Source organism: Triticum dicoccoides, chromosome 7B (genome assembly GCF_002162155.2).
Source record: "Triticum dicoccoides isolate Atlit2015 ecotype Zavitan chromosome 7B, WEW_v2.0, whole genome shotgun sequence".
NCBI classification, from domain to species: domain Eukaryota; kingdom Viridiplantae; phylum Streptophyta; class Magnoliopsida; order Poales; family Poaceae; genus Triticum; species Triticum dicoccoides.
Window position 1 is genome coordinate 687,534,197 of NC_041393.1, and position 3,954 is coordinate 687,538,150.

Genomic DNA, 3,954 nt, shown 5'->3' on the forward strand with positions numbered 1-3,954 from the left:
GTTTGAGAAAGGAAAAGCGCATGAAATCGGTCCAAAAAACGGAAGGCAAAAAGCAAAGGCACTCACGACATTTACACATAAATATTTAACGAAAGGCCCACGAGACGAGTTCATTACACCCTAAAACCCATAGTGGGTGGGTGGACCTGCTACTTAACAAATTTTACAAAGTGTCTCAGGAATCTCCAACGCCGCGTCGCGACGTCAACGACTCTCCCCTGGTGGCCTCCGGGTCCGGCGAGTCGCCGGTGTCCTCCTCGGCATCCGCATCACCGTAGACGCCCGTCTCCTCCAAGCTCCCCTCCGAATCGTGGAGAAGCAAGCCGTAGTCGTCGTCATCCACGGCCCTGCCGTCTTCTGTATGCTCCGGATGGAACTCATCACGAAAGGCGAACTCAGCAATGTAGCTGTCCCGGGAGGCGATCCAGCCGGCCTGCTCCTGCAGCAACTGCTCCGAGCCAGCCTGCTGGCCCATCATCGCGTCCAGCTGAAGATCCGGATGCCAAGACAGCGCAAACCGGAGCGCCATCTCATACCGGCACGAGCGGCGGAGACACGCCACTCGCCAAGACGGTCCGGGCCCGTCTCCAACCAGCACGCCAGGTGCGTGAAGCTGCTCGGCACGACGGCGCCCGACCAAAGGGCCGTCGTCATCGCGGTGCCGGCCCAGGACAACCGCTCCATCTTCGTCCCCAGGACCCGCAGGCGGGCCTCAGCAGCGGCGATGATCTCCGGGAAGGTCCAGGCCATCCGCGGATACGTCCCGGACCCAACAACGCTGGTCGGGTCGCGCTGATAGCGGACGGCTTCCTTCGCCAGCCGCTGCGTCTCCGGGAAGGCCCCTACCACAAAGGAAGAAGCAAGTTAGAAGATCAACATGGAAGAAAGGCCGGGTCCCGACCCGGCAAACTACAAGAAGTAGCACTTACTGGAGAAGGACTCTTCTAGGTGCTGCGCCTCAAGCAACGTACCACGCCGCTCCCGCTCCATGACGCGGTCGCGCTCCTCCAGCGCCATCTCCTAGTTGGCCGCCGTACCAAGGGCCGCCTGCAGCTCGGTGTCCTTGCCTTCGACCGCCTTCTCAGCTGCCTCGCGGCGGCGGGCTTCGTTCTCACGCCCCCCCTCAGCCGTGGTGACCTGCTCTCGTAGGCGATCCCCCTCGGCCTGGAGCCGGCCCTTGTCGTTGGCCAGCTGGCCGTGCTGCTGGTCCGCCTCCACCAGGGCCCGCTACGCCTCCGTGACCTTGGCGGTTTCCGCCTTGAGAAGCTCCACCTCGGTCTCAAGACGGCTCTTGTGACCCGCCAGTTACTCATGCAGCCGGTTGGCCTCGTCAAGAGACCGCCGGGCCGCGGCCGCCTCCGCCCTCGCCTGCGCCGCCTCGACACCAAGCCGGCTGGTGTCGGCAACAAGTCAGTCGTAGTGATGACCGGACCGGAGCAAAAGGGTCCGCCAAGACAGCACCTCGGCTATGAAAAAGAAGGATTTAGCAGAAGAAAAAAGCAAGACTAAAGATTTGGCCAAATTGTTACACAATTGGCCCAAATTTCGGGGGCTACACCAAGTGGGTGCGCTAGCACGCCCCCACTAAAAAAAGCCCAAGAGTACCTGTGGCTACACGGAGCTCCTCCTCCTTGGCGGCGAGATGCTCCACAAGCTCCCGGTGCTTCCCCAAGAGACGGTTGTAGGCGGCAACCCGGAAGGCGTCAAGATGCTAAAGAAATCAGAAGTCAAAAACAAGGGCAACGCTCTAAAAGATTCGACCCAACTACTACGTAGTTGGCCAGAATCTCGGGGGCTACACCCAGTGGGTGCGCTGGCGTGCCCCCACAAAGATGAAATTACGAGAAAGCAAGAAGACTTACCAGCACGGCGCGCTCCAGGTCACGCGTCCGCTCCACCTCGGCCTGGGCGAAGGCCTCAAGCCGCTCCGTTCGGCCTCGCAGGCGGCGGCTGACAGCATCCAGCGCCGCCTCCTCCTTGGTCTGGGGCCCAAAGACAGCGGCACCCCCGCTCCACGTCGCCTGGGGCACGGCAGCTCGGCACCCTCCCTGCCGGGGCTCCAAGGCGTGCCCCCCGCTGGCTGCAGGCGACACGGCCAGCACCTCCTCCGACGGCCCAGATGCCGGGACGCCCTCCATCACCACCACCGGCCCAGCTGCTAGGGTGGCCTCCGGCACCGCCACCCGCTGTACCTCCTCCATAGCCAGCGGCACCTCCGGTGCCGCCGCCCGCAGCGCCTCTTCCAAGACGATGCTGCCTCCACCACCATCAGCTCCCGCGCGCTCGACTACGTTGGCCCGCGGCGGGGTATCGCCCCCCACCTCCACGACCTCCCGGTCGAGGATCACCACCTCAGCCCGGTCTCCATCGCCGCGCTCCCTCACCAGTGACGGCTCAAAGACCGTCGCCGCCACCATCGTCCCCTCCGGCATCTCGCGCCAGGCCCGGTTCCAGTCCCGCCAGGCCAAGGCCTCGACATCGTTCGGGTCCAGGCCGAGGTCTGAGTCGCCCCCGTCCCTCCACCTCGCCCTATTCGGCGAGATCGGACCGGCTCCTGCGGAACTTATCGGTGCGACGCCCAGCGTCGGCATCGGACTCGGCCACCTCCTCCTCGCGAGGAGCCGCGGGTTCCTCTGGCGTCACCAGCGCCAGCTGCGATGGAGCCCGGGCATAAGGATACTGAATCGGGTTCAGAAGTATCACCCGCGTCGCGTCGAGACGAATGAGAAGGTGTGCCGCAGCAAAGTAAGAAGACCAAATGCTCACCTGCGGAACCGGGTTCGACTCGCTGTACGGCGCCTTGCCGAACTGCCAGTCCTCTCCAAGGTTGGCCTTGGAGATGTCATTCACGCCGCGCGCAATCTGCTCCGCGGATAGCCACGTCGACCCCATACAGTTGCGGTCCTGAAGGCCGATCATTTCGTCGATGAGGCAGGAGCGCCTCTGAAGCGGAAGGACCCGACGCATGATGAACGCGGCAAGGAGGTCGGTGTCGGTGAGCCACTCCCGCGTCCTCATCACCGTCACCCGCTCGCAGAGGTTGACGATCTCCTGCGACGGGCGCCAGAGCGAGTAGCCCGAGTTCGGGTTCTCCCGCGGCGGCGCGATGGGGAATGGCGGAAGGTTGATGTGGTCCGTGCCATGGTTGCGTACATAGACAAAGGAGTTCTGCCACTTCTTGGCAGAATCTTCCAGCGGGATCTTGGGGAAATCCGCCCCCAACCGCTTCGAGATGATGGCGGCGCCGCAGTCGGCGGACTCCTCGGCCGACGGGCCCTGCCGCTTCAAGGAGAAGAAGCGCGCCCAGAGGTCGATCGTGGGCTCGACCCCCAGGTACCCCTCGCAGAGGGTGACTGTCGGAGTAATAGGCCATGGGTAGGCTAACCCAAGCCCAAAAGCCTTTCAAGACATTGGGATAAGTAGCGCCGCTCATGCCGAGTCCCAGGGACGACTCCAAGATATGCCGAGTCCCAGGGACGACTCCAAGATATGCCGAGTCCCAGGGACGACTCCAAGATATGCCGAGTCCCAGACGTCGACTCCAAGTTAAGCCGACTCGTGGCCGGCGACTTCCAGAGAGGTCGGCTACCGAGAGTCGGCCCGTGACTCCGCCCTCGTCTCGAAGGGCGAGGCGGGGTACGGCCACGGCGTGGCCATCTCCCCCCTGCTTACAAGGGGCCGGCATGGCTACAGTAAGCCGTATCGCTGAAGATCTCCTGCGTGGCCCGGCACTGTTGCCATGCCTGCCCTGACCTCAGCCACAGTGGGCGGCGCACTATGCCCACGACGCCTGCCTGTACGGCCCAAAGACGGCGGGGCCGCCTGTCAGTGGGTAGACAGAAGACAGCACGAGCGCCCAGAAGGCGGACCCGTGGGAGTCGGCCCCCTAGAGTCGGCCGACCCCTCAAACGGTCCCCGCACGCCATTAACCAGACAAGATGGGTAATGGCGACA